The 17,517-nt window shown below is 41.8% G+C and overlaps 1 protein-coding gene across 1 annotated transcript in view; it reads right to left on the minus strand.

Annotated features, from left to right (window-relative positions):
- Nucleotides 1–16,818, minus strand: part of LOC126481973 (adenylate cyclase type 2-like) — a 515,598-nt gene extending 498,780 nt beyond the window's left edge. The window contains exon 1 of the mRNA XM_050105938.1: nt 16,642–16,818. The gene's annotated coding sequence lies outside the window, so the exon portion shown is untranslated. The remainder of the gene's footprint in view (nt 1–16,641) is intronic.
- Nucleotides 16,819–17,517: the final 699 nt, after the last annotated feature.

The following is a 17,517-nucleotide window of genomic DNA, read 5'->3' on the forward strand; positions in this document are numbered from 1 at the left end:
TGTAAAATATTTGAGAACACTTACGCGTGTACGTGATCAGATCGGATAAAATTCAGTTTGGACGACTTATTTTGGATTTCTTTGAGTAGCCTCAGCCATAGAGTCTTAATGGACATTTCGCCACTGCTTGACACCGACTCATTGTTTCATCGTCCTCAAAACGCTTTCCACAGATATGGCTCTGAGCACTATGGGACTTAACATCTGAGGTCATCAGTCCCCTAGAACTTACAACTACTTAAACCTAACTAACCTAAGGACATCACACACATCAGTGCCCGAGGCAGGATTCGAACCAGCGACAGCAGCGGTCACGCGGTTCCAGACTGAAGCGCCTTGAACCGCTCGCCCACAGATACTCACGAATGTAGCACGCGAATAGCTGACCGGCTTTGCCGTTTCCGCGGAGTTCGTTCCCAGGCGTCAGGCCATAACGATCTGCCTTTTGACTGATACCCTATTCGTCTCTCTTCGCTTATACTTTTCTTTCCGCTTAAGGAGCCTGGCATTCGTTCTCGCGGTTGGCAGTGGCCGTAATGTTCTGGCTCATCAGCGTGTGTGTCACAGAGACGTATACACTCACTGAAGTTTTTTTGTCCCAGTCTTCTCTCTACTTCTTTGAAATTCCGCAAGGAACAGGGAGTAGTAGCAACCTGTGGAAAGCTGAAGCTTTGAGTCTATCTGTGAAAGATTCTCGGATAGTCCAGCTGGGAAAGAACTGTCCGTGAGAGGCAGAGGTACTTCTGTTCGAGCCATGGTCCGTAACACATCTGTAAGGTGCCACATTGAATCTAGAAAGCGATGGTCCGTTAAAGAGCACACACATTAATGTGACCACCTGTTAGAAGCCCCAATAGCCATCTTTTGCAGCCCGGACCGCTGGGAGGCGTTCAGGAAGACAGCCAGTGATGTTCTGGAAGGTTCCGACAGGGATGTGGAGCCATGCCATGCTGCGGCCGCCCGCGCTATGTGTTTGTGTTGGGGCTTACGGGCGCTCAACATCGAGGTCATCAGCGCCGCTCTATGTTTCTCGGTTGAGGATCCATGGCGCGAACACACCGATCGAGGTAGTCCCACTGATTCTATATTGATTTTAAATCCAGCGAGTTTGGTGACCAGTGGTTTAACTGTAAAGTCATCCCGGTGCTCTTTGAACCACGGCCATACATTGTGAGCTGTGTGACGTGTTGCAGTCTCCTGCTGGCAGACGCCATGAGTGACGTGTTCGTGATAAACCTCCATTGCTCTGTTTAAAGTGACATACTGTCATAAAACACAAGTTATAATACGAAAGGTAGCGAACAGGGACGTCAGGTGAACGCTTTCCGATTTCAGCCAAATGACAGACGCACTTCCGAATTTTAGTCACTTGTCCCGTTTGAAACCGGCTGCACAGTTTTCATGCTCCTCCAAAAGAGGGGCGTACAGACACCACACGCTGCCCACGAGACAAATGACAGGCGCCAAGCAAAGATCAATGCGCTCAGTACTAAACTGAAGAGACTACTCAAATGCGTCTTTGTGTAGGAAACTGTGACGGTTTTTGATGGAGCCGCCATATTGAAGAGGGGCATTTGTTGTTGTTTACAGTTTTTCTGCTTACGACTTCAGAGTGGTTATGTCCTTTTTTTAAACAAAGATGGTTAAACATTGTGTTGCATGTAGATGCAGTAACTGGTGCACAATAGGAAATGGCTTTTAGTTCCACAATTATGATATGTAAGCTTGAATATACGGTATTGTACAGAAAATGATGTTCGAGAAATGAAAATACCAGTTTTGCTACAAATATATTTAAAATCCTCTTAGATTTCCTCACTCGCATACAGAACTTCTAAAGAAATGGATGTATGCAGCTTGGAGGGAATACTGAACAGCATCAAAATATAGCGTTATTTGCAGTAATCATTTTACATAAGGTAGCAACATGTTTCGATGAGGAGTTGATATATGGCTGCTAAAGAGAGATGCTGTACTAAGTGTATTCATTTTCCTGTCATTTTGCTAGTGAAAATCAATCTGAGAAAGATGTTTGGAATACACCAATAGTTACTGAGGTAAAACCATCTGTTTGACAAGCAACAAGAAAACGCTTCGCTGTTCATGTATCTTAATGTAATTGCAGTAGCTCCTAGTTATTGCCGATGGATTGTTTTAATTTGGTTTCAGGAAATGAATGCGATCCAACCAATAAATACTTTGTGTGAACTTGAGATCAGTTACGTCAAATGTCTTGGAAGTGTTCAGACTGGAGTATCTCACAGAAGTGTGGCCTTTAGGAAGAAAAAGAGAGGACTGCAGATGAAACTTGAGCTGTGAGGAAACCGTTTCATAACTGATCGGACTGCCGAAGGATGGAAACTGTATAAATGATAATCTCGAAAGAGTACTCCAGGAACATTGTACTGATTTTAATTGAAATTTTATTGTTTCTCAACTGAAAAATAGTGGTGCTAAAAATGAATCCAGGCAGAATAGCGAATTACCTAAACAATCTGCCCTGAATCTGCAGTTACATTCACCCGGCCATACAGATCTGTATACCCAATGTTTCTTTTGCCCCGCACCAGTATTCTTTGTGGTTGGGCGTGTCCTGTAAATTACAAACTTGGAAGTGGTTTTCAATTATTTAAAGCAGAATACCAGTGAAAAAGAATGTCTTAAAGACTTTGCACTCGTTTTGATAGTATTTATTTATTGCCAAATTATAGACCTTTTACCTGATGTTTTAAAGCAGCTCGTACATCTTACAGTTTTCGTTTTTCATCTTTTTTGTAGTTTTATTTTTTCTTGTTTTTATCTTCAACGTTTTGCAAAGAATAATACTTTTTGAAATAAAAATAATTTAAGGTTGAAATATAAGTAAAATTTTGTTGTTGTTGTTTTTTTTTTTTTTTTTTTTTTTTTTTTTTTTTTTTTTTTTTTTTTTTTTTTTAAAGAAGGATATTAAAAGATGGTAGGATAGAGGAGAGATTTGTTAGTGCCATCACCTATTGTGACTGACGCTGAATACCTTGTAATGGTTTCTTCGGTATGTTGACCGCCAGTCACAACAAAAAGAAGTTTGGTTAGTAGTAGAGAAATAGTATTGCCAATCCCGTGTTGCTAATTCAATATGTTAGCTTTAGGTGCTCATCGGTATACAGCATTTGGTGCTTTCTTGGCTAGATCGCCAGCATCTTATACTAATTTACTGTCACATCTTTTCTTCCTCCTCCTGTTCCCTTCAGTGTCACTTTTCTCGCTGTCACTGTGGGTGTCGCAGTCCACCTTCTGGAGATGGTTGTTACGTTGCATATAGGCATGTCTGCTATGTAGCGTCCGCGGGTACTCTTCATGTGTTATTTTTGAAATACTGTTCGTCAACGTGTTTAGTGGTGCCCGTCGTCCTTTGTCTCTTATTGCTGCGTATATGTCTATGTTTTTGTGTAGCCTAAGTGTAGTGTATGTCTGTTGTTCGTGTATTGCCAGCAAGAAAAGACAGTGTGTCCTGGGGAACCTTTCTTTCCCCGCATGTGCATGTAGATGTCTGTCTCAGGTCGGTATGTTTCATTCTCAACGTCTCCTTTATGTCAGGGAGGAAGTCGTGCACTCTTCGTACCTTATCACTTACATCCCACTCACCTTGCCATATATGGGAACGCTAACTTTTCAGGTGACGTGTCGTCTGTATCGGTACACCAGTTATTGTGTGTACCTTATCTAGTATCTCCACCTTTAATCAGTACCTTGCAGCTCTGTATTTGATCGTGATATCTATGGGGCATATTCAGAGCACATTGCATCCACTGAGGTGGTGCCGAAGGCCCCAGATAGCCTAAGTATGTCACTCTTCTGTCCTCGTCTGACTGATGCTTTGTTGGTGATCAGGTTCACCTTTGTGCCCACATGCTTGCTGAGAAGCTGAGTACTGATTCGAAGAGTGCACAATGGTATGTCCGTATGACTGTTAGAGGTAGTCTGTACTATTTTGAATTTAGCCTCACCAGTTTATGTAGTATTTTTTTCTGTTTTATCTGTTGTTAGCCCAAAGGGTTCGTGGAAATTCAATTTCTCATCTATGTGTACCCCAAGATAGCGCGTAACATGTGCTTGTTTGCTGTTTTTGTTCCCAATTTTCACTGAAGTATTCATTTGGAGTAATACTTTCAGTAATGTGTATGTTGTTTCGTTTTCGGCTATCATGAGTTTGTTTTTGTGACACCATTGTTTAATTGTTTTTAGTATTCCGCTGGGTTTCCCTTCTCGTTGGGCTCTGTTGTTTGCAGTGACAACAGCTGATGGGTAATCTGCCTAAGCGACAATTCCGTCTGATCTGTCATCCTCACATCTTCATCTAGAAGTTGTAGGAGGGGTTCGATTGTAACGTCCCAGAAGATGGGGCCGCTGATCGACACTTGAGGACAGCCGTTGGTAATTCTTTTAATTTCTTTTCGGCTGTCCATCCGCCATTCCACCACCCGGCCTTTACAGTAGGTTAGGAAACTTGTACAGTGATTGCGGTACCTCCAGGTGTCTTAACATTTGAGACGCTGTGGGCCACCAGAGGCTACCGAACGTCCCGGCATTGTCGATTATTATTGCCAGGGCGTATTTCTGTGTTGTTGTATTAAATATGTGTATACCCTTGAGAGCTCTTTGTGTTTGCAAGCGCTTACACAGTAGCTTCTCCTGAATCTTTGCTAGGGTGTTTATTAGGCATATTGGCGGGTAAGTCATTGGATCTGAAGGATCCCTGTCTGCTGATTTCTTAACAGTGACTGCTTTGGAGGTTTTCCAGACTCTAGGTATCCTGCCCAGCTGTAAGGCATCGTTCAGTAACGTTGTTGGGAACGGGGTGATCTGCGGCGTTAAATCTATCAGTGTTTCCGAAAGGATACCATCTGGCCCAGGTGCTTTCTTCTTTTTGCGCTCGGAGATTGCTAGCACAACCTCTTCTTGCCCAAAACGACAGGTGACAGTTGCAGTGCTGTATGGTGTCTGTAGGTCTTCTTTTAGTGTTGTATGATGTTGTGTGTCTGTATCGATGACGTCGTCAGGAAGCAGTTTATACAGCAGACACTCCTCTGTATTCCTCCATCCCCGCGTCCTCGTGCCGTCATCCTGCCTTAGCGTTCCCTGAAGTAGTCGGGTTTTTATCTTCAGTCTGAGTAATTTGTATGGTTGCCCCCCCCCCCCAGATATATTTTACCCTGTTTGTGTTGTTACAAAGCGTTCCCATTGTTGTCTACGCATGTTGAATAGTGTCTGTCTGTGTAAATCTTGTGCGTACAAATATGCTTCAAGTCTTATACGTCTGTCTCTATCTGGTATCGCCATTCGATACAGTTTTCGTTTGCGTCTGGCATCTTGTTTGAGTCTTATGAGTTCGTTGGCCCATGCCATTGGTGAGCGTTTTATGTTCTTTGCTGTTGTTCAAAAATGGCTCTGAGCACTATGGGACTCAACTGCTGAGGTCATTAGTCCCCTAGAACTTAGAACTAGTTAAACCTAACTAACCTAAGGACATCACAAACATCCATGCCCGAGGCAGGATTCGAACCTGCGACCGTAGCGGTCTTGCGGTTCCAGACTGCAGCGCCTTTAACCGCACGGCCACTTCGGCCGGCTTTGCTGTTGTTATTCGTGTGTTTTGTGCATGTTGTGTGTTCTGTAATCGATGCATCCATTCATATTTACCAGATAGTATTGTTGGATAATTTCCGTTAATTTGGCCGGCCGCTGTGGACGGGCTGTTCTAGGCGCTTCAGTCCGGAACCGCTCTGCTGCTACGGTCGCAGGTTCGAATCCTGCCTCGGGTATGGATGTATGTGATGTCCTTAGGTTAGTTAAGTTTAAGTAGTACTAAGTCTAAGGGACTGATGACTTCAGATGTTAAGTCCCATAGTGCTTAGAGCCATTTCATTTTTTCCTTTAATTTGTTTCAGTCTGCTTTGTGGAACAATAAGTGTCTGATGTGTGATATGGTCGTTGTGTTACGAGTGTGAGTTCGTGAGTGTGTTATAACAATCTGGTCACTACTGGTTATATATTCGTGTACGGTCCAGTTTCTTACGTATGCCATTGCTGCATTATTTGAAAGCGTAAAGTCGATATTACTGTTCGCCGGCCGGAATGACCGTGCGGTTCTAGCCGCTACAGTCTGGAACCGAGCGACCGCTACGGTCGGAGGTTCGAATCCTGCCTCGGGCATGGATGTGTATGATGTCCTTAGGTTAGTTAGGTTTAATTAGTTCTAAGTTCTAGGCGACTGATGACCTCAGAAGTTAAGTCGCATAGTGCTCAGAGCCATTTTTTTGATATTACTGTTCGCAACATCGAACCCTGCTTATGCTGGTATAGGTCCCTCTGTGTTCATTACATGTAATTCTGTTTCTTATATAAGGTCGGTGACTATGTGTCATCTGTCCTCTGTTCTATGTGAGTTCCAGAGGGTTGATCATGAATTAATGTCATCATTTACCACTAATTTTTGCCTGTGTCATACATGATTAGGTCTCTGATGTGGTCTGCGTACGGTTATATTTGATGGCTGTATTGGGCGTTCATGGATAAAGTGACCATTGTAACGTTCCCATTGGTTATATCTGTGGTAACTAAATGTTGATTGCATAACTGTGTTACCTTAATTATGTTATAAGTTCTAGCTGCCAGTTATTGTGATAGCACGTTTTGGTAGACAAATTACTTTCCCATTTCTGTTATAAGGTTTTTGTAAGTACATAATGTCTGCCTGCAAGTGTTGTGCTATTTTAGGGATTTCCGAGCTGACTGTCGTACTGTTTTTTTTATGTTGTAAGATATTCATTTTCGTCTATGTGTTCTGGGTGCTTTACGTGTGTAAAACATTTACTGCCTGTCTGTGAGTAATCAAAATATGTTCGTCTGTGAGCTTTTACGTGATCTCTATATTTTTTGTCCAAGTCGAATGGTTCTGACGTGCGCAGGTAGACCTGAAGCATGAGGTTGAGCAGCGGCTCTGCTAATGTAAGAATATTCTCTGTCCTTAGGATGGTTCTGTCTGTCTGCTCAGTTACTGGAAAACAGAGAGAATCACCCTTTGTATGACACAATCTTACTAGCATCCGCTACGCTGTCTGCTGTTCTCTTTTATCTGTAGCCTACTTAAAAGTAAGTTAAATTCCAAATTATCATAATTAGGAGCAGCTGTCTTCATGTTGGAACTGATTTCTGTTGCGGTTTCTGCGGCGGTACTACACGGATTATGGTTTGGTCTTAGCCGCTGATTTTGAGACTTTCTAAGATCTCTTTGGGATGTCACACAGTTACACTTCATTTTGTCACATGCTTCTTCAATCCTTTTTTTCTTTCACACGTTTTTCACTGATGTTGTCGGTGCTTGCTGGTGTGGTATCGGCGTCGGTGGTGATTTGTGTTGGACTGACTGTGTGTTATGGTGTATTTGTTGATGTTTGGAGTGGTGGTGTTTCTCAATGCACGTTGACATCGTTGCAATTGTCACACGTGTCTCCCAAAAAATTTTCATCTAATTTGTCTACTTTTATAAATCTGAGTTCGGTAGTTTTGGGTTTTGTATTGGTTTGTGACCTGATTGTTTCGGCGTCTATTGATTCAAGCTCTATGTATCTGTCTATTCCTTGTTCCTTTAGTCCGGGGTGGAGAATGCCTCCCGACGCAAATTTGACTGCTTTGATGTCGTGTTCACATTTACGTGTGTCGTAGGTTTTTCCATGTAATGATGATTACGGTTTGTGTGCGCGTCTTGTGTATGTGTGAAGTGATGTTCTTCGGTTGGATGAACTTGTGAGCAGCTTATCTATCCTCTGCTTTAAAGTCATTCGGAAGCTTATCCGGTTGTGCAATTGTCTTTTGATTTGATTTGCCACCTTGTAGGGGATGGAGCCACCGGCTCTTGTGTCATCTATATATTCTATCGTATTAATACAGCTACCCTGTAAAGTTACTGAGTGTGTTAGGGGCGGTATGAGTTCATTGTTGTCGTCATTTTCCGGCAGAAGACTCATTTGTATTCTCCAGGAAATTGCGTATTGTTGACGGTGTTCCGTATATATGTGTTTGGGTGAGTGGCTTTGTCTGTTCATATTTGTCGTATGTGTGTTGATTTTAGCTGCCGTAGTCTATACTGCCCAGGAGCCGGTCATGCAATGTTTATATATTTGACAATCGCCTCCTTTTGTTTTGTTGCAGAGACAGCCTCTGTATTTGCAGGGGATGCAGACGCAAGCCTCGGATGTACACTCAGTGCGGTTGTGTCCTTTATTGTCACACTTGGTACAGGTAACATCCACCTTCCTGCAGGTGTTAGTCGTATGTCCACAGTGTGTGTGTGTGTGTGTGTGTGTGTGTGTGTGTGTGTGAGAAATCCTATGGGACTTAACTGCTAAGGTCATCAGTCCCTAAGCGTGCGCACTACTTAACCTAAATTATCCTAAGGACAAACACACACACCCATGCCCGAGGGAGGACTCGAACCTCCGCCGGGGCCAGCCGCACAGTCCATGACTGCAGCGCCTTAGACCGCTCGGTACGTCCAAAGTCACAACACTTAAAAAAAAAAAAACTGGTTTACCACCGTACAATCTTTCACAGAGAGTGATTCGAAGTCTATTTAGACCCTCTGTCTTTGTTTTAGTACTCTCTACAGGTGAGGGCTAACCTCCAGTACCTGATGACTGAAACCCCTTCTCCTAGGATCAACTAGCATGTCAACTAGAAAGTAATTCGTGTGGAATAATAAAAAGAAAAGATTATTCAGGGTACGCTGACTTCGGTAACACACTGGATATAGATGCTGAAGAACTGGCTAGTGAAGATGAGGCAAAGATTAGGCAAGTTAATTACATTTGGCAGTCAGTGACGTGTTGTAAATGCACATTGAATGAAGCAAAATAGTAAATAGTGTTTAATGTTTAAGTGTTACTAATACGACAATATCATTTCTTTTCAGAAACTGTTGTCTGAAAATTGTCAATATAACAACCTGTTAAGTGATTCATAGAAATATTGAAGCTTTTTCCTCTGTTTGTAGCTGGTTCAATACCAGGGGGTTTTAAGTGAAAAGCAGCCACTCACAGAGGTTCCAGTGTGGACTGTAATTATCTTATGGCAGCGAAACTTGGTAGATATTGTAATGCGTTAATGCGGAAGCGATTTACAGTGGAAAGAAAGTAGTTCCAGTTTTGCCACCAGGTGCAACTCCGGCGCTGTGAATGTTTCCATATGTAATGGAGTAGGAATGGGACGTAGACAAACAAGTGAGAAAGACATAATGTTGATTTTATTAACTGCTGCTTATATGAGTTGTTCAATATGAGTACCGAAGATCTGGACGAGATGCTGTACAGCACCAGAATTGCACCTGGTGGTCAAAAGTGGAAGTAATTTTTTCTCAGCGTAAATCTGTTCCGTACTAACGCATTAGAATATCTACCAAGTTTCGCTGCCATATGACAATTACAGCCCACACTGGATCTCTGTGAGTAGCTGCACCTTAATTATAGCCGTTTGATATCTGGAATGAGGAATGAAGCAATAGTTTAGCAGTTTTGTTGCCTAATGACGTTTAGATAACTGTTTTTCGTTAACTATAGAGACAGAAGTATTTTTCATCAATTGAGCTATTGCATGAAAGTTCGCTACCAAAAAAAACTATTTCTGAATGTACCGAACATGTTCAAAGGAAACAGGTGGATGTTGTCTTGTGTTGTGGAAAATAGTTCATTCGAAAGCGAAATGTTTTTAGAAAATCACCATTATCATACATACCCGTAGCAAATTCCGGCCTCAAAATACTACTATTTCCATAATTTGAAACTCATGCAAATGAAATCTTTTGTTGCCCATGCGGTATGATAGTATTCTCTGCACATTATTATTGTCCTGATGCTTTATGCGTGGACTTTCAGGATTTATGATAAATTCGAATCATATATCCTCCACGTTTTTGTGTTACTGCCACAGACAGATATAGGTGTTTCCATGCTGCTGAAAGCATGTACCTCACTAAGACGATGCTGATTTTAAAATGTTTCTCGTCACCCAACCACAACTTTTCCATCGGCTTCTCGCCGGTATTGCATCGTACCAGAATACTAGAGTAACGATAGCAATTCATCCATTTCACACGCAGCTAGACGTATTGTACCATTGTTATTTTAAAGAAGTGAGATATCTGAGCACTTCTTACGGTTTAACGCCCATTTCACAGCGAGATAATTAAACAGGGAGCACTCTTTCAGATTAGATAACGCCCATAAATGAAATCGTCCACAGAATGGCTCGTGTCCACGAGCAGTGATTTTAGACAAGAAATAAATACTTGCATCAGGACGGAGGAAGATCAGAAATGACGGGTTCGACTATTGGGAGGTGTTAGTTATTGGTCGACTAGCGAAACGTTTACGATATTTTACAAACTGTGAATATGACGGTCGAGTGAGTGCTTTCACTTGAGGAATGTCACTGTCTAGATAGCTGAACGGTATACTAAATGCTCTTGGAATAGCAGTTCAGCCGGCCGGTGTGGCCGTGCGGTTCTAAGCGCGTCAGTTTGGAACCGCGTGACCGCTACGGTCGCAGGTTCGAATCCTGCCTCGGGCATGGATGTGTGTGATGTCCTTAGGTTAGTTAGGTTTAAGTAGTTCTAAGTTCTAGGGGACTGATGACCTCAGTAGTTAAGTCCCATAGCGCTCAGAGCCATTAATAGCAGTTCAACAAAGACAGTGGCAAATAACACGTTTATCCTTTTTATGTGCCTAGATTATTCAAAAATGATGGAAAGTAATCCCATAAAATCAAAATTTAACTGCGAGCAGATGTAGTTATGTAGGTGTTCTTGAGGTCTGGTACGCCGACACCGTAATTGTGAAAAACTTACAGAAAGTACCTAGAAATAACTTTATGGCTCTATGTAACATCACTTAGACCATTAAATTTTGCTGCCCCATAGAAAGTCTTTTCTGTTAAAAACTTTGCCAGTTCGTCGAAAAAAGTAGAGTTTTATGAGCTAGTTCAGATGGACATGAATGATATTGGCAAACAATTTGGTGTCATTCGTCATATATAGTTCCTGTCGAGGAAGAGTTCCATACACTACCTCTGTTTTGCTACAAGAATACTACCTGAGCATAGCTGATCACTCTACACAACTACATTCTATGTCTCGTATACCGAAATAGCAGTACATTTACCCGCTAATGAGACCTGTAGATATAGTAAGTAATTCTAACTACAGTTCCTAAAAAGGCAGGTGCTGACATGAGTGTATATTACAGAACCATTAGTGTAATGAATCATAATTGCAAGATACTGACACAAATTAAAGAAGAGTGGAAAGACTGGTAGAAGGCGAACACGGGGCAAGATCAGATTTGAGGGGTTGTGTTGCACGTAGTCTACTCAAGATTTTACTTCATAAAATGAAGTAACATTATCAATAACGTACACCTGACTAGTTACTCTTTGATGTACATATGTCTATCGTTATCTCTTCACGATGACTAACTTACATCTGCAGGTTAAATAACAAAATCTACTAATGTCACTGACAATAACCATTGCCAATAAATACCGTCAAGAGTGGCGCAGCCTTACAAGAGCGTTTTCAACCCATTTCTATGCCATGATACTGTAGAACATTTAGCTCTTACGCTCGGAAATGGTACAAAAGTTGAAACTGAAATATCCTAATGAAACAGTTTCACCTAACAGCGAACATCACATCATTTAAAAAATTTATGAAAGTTGTGAATCCGTATTAGAAGAAAAGTAGGAAATGACTTAATCATAATTCCATGTCTGCGTAAGAGAATACACCTGCAAATTTTTTTCTGTGGTACCAGAATGGCTTATCAATCACTGACGATCATTAACTCCTGACTCTGAATGTGCGACACACGTAAACATCGACCACCTCACAGGGGCCACCACGTGCCTCCTACACCCAGGAAAGCTCCCGGCTGTCATGAGCAGCTCCAAGCCGCTCCCGACATTGTTCAAGCGTTGGTGCCTTTCAGTCAATGCACCTCAGCAGCAAATGTGGGGTTTTCATCAATCACTCCTTACTCCAGCCATTACCACTCCTCTGGAAACTACGGCTTCCTGTCAGGTCTTTTCACAATTCAAGTTAGAAGGTGCTGGAAAAAAAAAAAAAACTACCGTCATCGGAAAGTCTCTAGCGTTCAAGATACAACACATTTTAACTGGATTAGGAAGAAGAGAGAGAGAGAGAGAGAGAGAGAGGGAGAAACATTTCCGCGCTAGAAGAACCTGTGGTATCGTCCAAAGATCACGGCACCACACCAACCTCGTCAACGTACATCGATACCACAGACATTAGCGATGCCTCGCTGCTGTCCGCAAGGACGAATAGGAGAGGCTGCAGAAGACACGCCCTCTCTCTCAGCACAGCACCGCCATCGCACAGAGATCAATATAGAGCCAAGCGTGGAAGCGCTCTACCCAGTTCTTGACCTCAGCTGAAGCAATCAACATCATTGAGTGGAACCAAAGAGTTAATCAAGTCTCAGATGGATATGCGCTTTTGTAAATGTTGAACATTGTACTTCAAGAGAACAGTTTGTTAATTAGAGCATCAAGTGATGTTTTAAGTCAATGACAGTTGTAAATATTCAAGCACTCATGTGGGAAGCAGAGGTACGTATCAAGTTAAATCAATCTTTTTATTCATTCATGTAATAAAGTGAACTAATATGTCGTCTGTTGTAGTTCCAGTGAGCCATCTCCCAGAGTCATGGCCAGACGATTGTTTCGTCTGCTCACAGGAGAAGCAAATTCTTACGACTGCCAGATGCATCGCTAACAGCCAGGTATGGTAAATGACGTATTTCTAAATTATTATTAAACTCGATAAAACTGACCTGCCTAAACTCACAAGAAGACGAATATAATCTCATTCCAAAGTTGTGAGAAATATACTGCGAGTTAAAAAAGATAGAATCGGATCTGAAGTCCTATTGATGACGGTGAGATCTAAATATTCGATAACATCATTCTTTTTCACTCTAGCTATAATCTTATATTATTACCGTTAGTTACATTTTTCATTTCTTTCAGAGTACATTTTTAATTACTTTCGGAACGGCGTCAATGTCCACGTCCTCAAGTGCCGTAAAGCCAACAAGTAACATAGCCACTAACCTCCTATTATACTAATTCATTACTAACAATGAACCATTTAAATTTTCCAGGAAAATATGGTGAAAAGATGGACCCTCCATGAAACTTTAATTGCAGAAGGTATCTGCGTAGTATAAGAAGTATTGTAATACTGTTAACAAATTTTACTATATTTCTTCAGCATGCAATATTTTGCTTCACTTCTTTCCATATCCACATTACAATCAGTGAGCAGAACTGACACACACATTACTGCCTACGCTAATGAGGATCAACGTAGCTCTGATAGTAATCCTCAAACACATATTTGGAAAAGAAACATCATAAATTCCAAATTTATTAGGGTTTAACACCCCGTCGACGACGAGGTCATTACAGATGGAGCACGAGTTCGGTTTTGGAAGAGAAATGACCGTGTCGATTTCAAATCAACCACCCCAGCATTCGCCTTAGTAAAAATCATTGCCTTGTGCAGAGAGTTTTTGGCGCATTTGCCTCAAATAATTTGGCCGAACGAGCTGGCGCTGTGTCTAAGCTGCTGGACTCGTAGTCATGGGAATGCCGGGATGCTTCCTTTGAAACGGAAAGGACAAATTTTTCTTCGGCACCCTTGTCCAACTCGAGCCTGCTCTCCGTCCTCAGTGTCGTCGTTGTCGACTGCTTGTTGCACCATAATCTTCATACTTTCAACTAGGGAAACAACCGTAGCCGTAAATCAGGTTGGTCCTATGGACGTTTGAACCTCGACCCTCACAAATACGAGTCAAGCGTGTCTACCACTGCAGTACCTTGTTCATTCTTTCATTCAAGGTAGTGTTTCCTGACCAAGCAGTACGTTTTAAAATTTATGTAAAGAAGTTTAGTTTCACTATAACAGACATACTCGTCTCGTGAGAAATCAGCTGTTGCGTTTCTATACGTGGTCCATTTTTTCCTTTGACTACTTTCGATCACACTATCATCTATAGGCCTGTGTAGTTCCGTATGCAACATGTCATGTTAATGCGGGAACTACGTAGCAGAATACCGGCATCCGAATATGGACAGCATTCTGACGTATAGTTCCCGAACAAACAACTACACAGATCTGACGATGTTCGATTGTGATCGAAACTAGTCATGTTAAAAAAAAGTGCAACTGAGGCGTGATAGTAAACGATATATAAATTTCTAGAGCTTATTTTATTTTCTAATTACCATCGTATTAATGAGTATCAAATTCAGAATACGAATTGCCAAGTACTCTGTTAAGAAGATATACCGTCATTGTTTGGTTTATTAAGATTCCAGATTTATTGTCCGGCAAATGGTATGGTTATTAGCTTAGACAGTATGAGATTGAGAGAAGAAATACTCTGTTCTCTTGTTCAAAGTATTGTGCTATCATTAGGCTGAAATAATTCAATGAAACCATAGAGAACTTGACTCGGTATGAACCCCAATCCAAAAACGAGTCCAATCCCTTGCCTCCTGCATCACTGACTTTGCGCATAGTTATGGTATATATTGACTTTGAATACCAGTTAACATCTGAGGTTTAAGGTGGAATATTTTAATCAGAAAAAATCGAAAAGCAAGAGGTAAATAGGGCCAGAATGAAACAATTTATGCTCTGTGTATTGTCTGATGGTGACCTCAGCTGTAAGTAGCCGTTATTTCGTGTTCGTTCTTGCCACAACATATTTTCGGCGTACAACGGATTTTTCCAGGAAGGGAGCTAATAACACAAGAGTCACATGTTCAGTTTCTTTCTTTCTTTCTTTTTTTTTACTTGAGACCTCGAAGACATCAGATTTCATCCTTACGACTACTGATAAAATAGCAGTTTTGCGATTGATTCTTCAAAACGCACCAACTTCGTCTGTATAACGATTATTACATAAACAGTAAACCATCTCCGTTGACGAAAGTTAGTATACAGCCTCTTTATTTTGGGTGTTCACTGAACTCGAAGCTCTTTCACGCCCTCTGTCTGCTAATGGTTGCACAATCTTCCTCACAATTTGTGTTAGCGGGCAAGACAATTCCCACTATGTCGTTAACTTCACGAGTCTATACTCAGACCGAAGGTCCTGTCAAATAGAGTGCTATGAGCAGTGACGCTGAGAGAGATTTTCCAAAAGGCGAATTTAGAAAAAAAAGAAGTACATCTCTGTCAAGTATAAATCATTTCAACCATAGGAAGACAACCACTGCTAACCAAAATCAGCTGTCCTTCATTGCCCGTAGTCTTAAGCGTAACACCGAAATTCGAAGAAGATGGTCTAATAGCGATCAAAGTTTACAACCGCAATTTCACACTACTTTCTGTCTTTTATTGAGTCACTGCAGGATTTTCATTACATATTGATAGACTGAAGAAGATCGTAATATCTCAACAAAATTTTCCAACATCAAAAGTACGAGATGCATAGACTTCGAAAGACATATTTCATTTCGTTCATCATAATCAGTGTTCTTTTTGAAAGCCTGCAACTGTATTATTCATGACTTAAATAATAAAACTCAGCCAGCTACCCTTTTTTAAGCAGAGCACAATGAGTTTTGAGAATTTATACTCATTATCAAGAGCAAATATTAACACGGTACTTTTATTGGTTTGTAAGCGTGATGTTCTGTCACTTCTGCCCTGCAGTCGTCTTTTTGTATTTTTATGGTACTGTGCCTCCTCAGAGTCGAATCCAGGATTGGATTTTGGTCTGGGTGGAGGCTGAACTCATAGAAATTTTGTACCACCGTGCCTTCTCCAAACTATCTAGAGCAAAAGTAGGTGTTTTCTTAATCTACTATAATAGCAACAACAAAGGCGTGTAAGTTTCTGTGACTGTTCAGTCTGAATGTGATGTTGCAAAGTAAATTTAAAAGAAAAAAAAAGAATCAGGTGAAGTTCTGGGGTGAGTGAGAGACAGTTCCATAGCCCACCCCCGCCCCTTTTGGCTCGCCTCTGTGCCCTCTTCATTATGCAGAAATTCACACATGCAAACATCGCTCACATTGTTTGTTTACGTGAAATCAAAATATGGTACAAAGATGCCACTGCAGCAATAAATAAAACAAAATAAAATAAAAATAAGAAAACCCATACATGCAAACATCACAAAAAATTCCAATGTGAATATTTGCACTTGATACAAGAATAAATTCTCGAAACTTGTTGTGCTTTGCGCAAAAAACCGTAACTCGTATGATGTTTTATTATTTAAATCACGGAAAAATATATATTTACTAGGCTCAATGCGTGTACAGGTTGTTGGTTTACTAGAACCAGAAATTTTCAGGTCTCGCAAAACACAGTGGCGGAAAGACACTGATGTTATCCGGTGAGCAAAACGCATATGTTTCTGAAGTACACAGGAGACTTGTCATTTGTTCGACAAAAAGTAACGGATACATAATTAATTATGCACACATGCAACAAAATACATTCTCACAAGGCGTATGCTAAAATACGTTTCCGCAGCCTTAGGAGAACGTTTGCCCAGCCAGTATTTCGGCACTCACCTTCAGAAGACGCTGATCATGACCAACGACACACTCGTCTGCAGCGGGTCCAGCGGCGACGGCCGATATCTAAGATGCAGGTAACGTGTTCGGCCAGATAAGGCGTCAGTCCCCCGGAGATAATACGCACGCCGGGCCCGTTGCGCTCACTCGCCCTGCTGCGACCGCCGCGACCGCACTGCGTACGAACGCTGCACCGGCTCGCGGGCTTCTGGCCACTGGCAGTTCGCTGCGACTCCCAGTGGGAGAGGTCGACGCCAGCGCCCCTACCTCAACTAGGGCCTCCGTGAACGGGGCCCCGCAGACCAGTTTTGTGTCGCTCCTTGTGTTTTGCTACCTCGTGCCACAAAGGTCTCGTGCAGGCTTCTTTGGATGACGCTCACCACGTCATTGTAATTAGTGCTACACCAACAATCCAGAAATTACCTTCCGTTTCTACATTCCAATCCTAAAGATGTTAAAGTAAAAGCCTTTTTCCAAATATATTTCACTGCGGAAGCTCGTACTGTGGTTCTTCGTTTAAGTCGTGGCACAAACTTAAAAATGACAGATACCGAAATAAGTTACCATGGGATAGAAAAGTAACTTAAATCATTCAACAGAGCAAAGGCCACTGGACCTTAAGGCATACCAGTACTATTCTATACATGATACACGAAAGAACTTTCTCCTCTTCGCCAGTCGGAGTGGCCGAGCGGTTCTAGGCGCTTCAGTCTGGAACCGCGCGACCGCTACGGTCGCAGGTTCGAATCCTGCCTCGGGCATGGGTGTGTGTGATGTCCGTAGGTTAGTTAGGTTTAAGTAGTTCTAAGTTCTAGGGGACTGATGACCTCAGAAGTTAAGTCCCATACTGCTCAGAGCCATTTGAACCATTTT

The sequence above is a fragment of the Schistocerca serialis genome, chromosome 5 (genome assembly GCF_023864345.2).
Source record: "Schistocerca serialis cubense isolate TAMUIC-IGC-003099 chromosome 5, iqSchSeri2.2, whole genome shotgun sequence".
NCBI classification, from domain to species: domain Eukaryota; kingdom Metazoa; phylum Arthropoda; class Insecta; order Orthoptera; family Acrididae; genus Schistocerca; species Schistocerca serialis.